The sequence below is a fragment of the Pollachius pollachius genome (assembly GCF_949987615.1).
Source record: "Pollachius pollachius genome assembly, chromosome: 2".
NCBI lineage: Eukaryota > Metazoa > Chordata > Actinopteri > Gadiformes > Gadidae > Pollachius > Pollachius pollachius.
In genome coordinates this window covers 51,625,963-51,626,894 of record NC_136935.1, presented here as the reverse complement: position 1 = coordinate 51,626,894, position 932 = coordinate 51,625,963, and positions in this window count along the sequence as shown.

The following is a 932-nucleotide window of genomic DNA, read 5'->3' as shown; positions in this document are numbered from 1 at the left end:
GTGTTACATTTACATTCAGGGCATTTAGCAGATGCTTTTATCCAAAGCGACTTACCAATAAGTACATTAGTCAGAAGAAAGAGAAACAACAATATATCACTGTCAGTACAGTAAGGATTATCATATAACCAAGTGCTAAGCACTCAAAATCGCTAGGTTAACCCATTCCCCTTAGACAACAAAGATAGCTAGGATAAGACGCTACACAATGCAAGTACTATTTTTAAGTGACAGGACGAACAACATACATAAAGTGCGAATCAAGTGAGAACTTGATAGACATCAGCGGCACAAAGCAGGGATTCACGAGAGGCGGAGAGAAACACGAGATTCCGACCGAGCCGTGCAGGCTGTTCCTCTGACGGGAGTCCAGCTGTTTTCTCCGCCGGCTGGCTGGCTGAGCAGAGAAGTTGATGAGGAGAGGAAGGTGATGAGGAGGACATGCTGGGAGCAGCTCTGCTAAATATTTAAGTATTTGCTTGCGCAGGCAAAGCAGAGTAGGCCTGGGGACGCAGAGATTCAGCGCTGACTGCTCTGACAATAGGCTGCTAGTGCGGCTGCTACTGCTGCTGCATTCCACACGTAAATAATGGAGAGGGGAATATTTTGAAGGGAACCCTATAAATGATAAATGAGCTGGAGGGAAACAAAAATAATTAACTCTGGAATTATACTTTATAACCTGCATAAAAAACATTATTTTCTCCGATTGCTCTTGACATTATTCCTCTTTTTATCATTAGTAGTAGAAGTAGTATATTTAGGAATATTAATATTGATATGATTCATAACCTTAACATTAATTAAGAATATAATCGTTAATAATTTGTCTTGTAATAAAGTTTTATTATTATTAATATTTGATCTGTGATTGTTTATTTATTTATGTTTTACTAATCAAAATGTGGTGATTCTTCCATGCAGTCAAATAT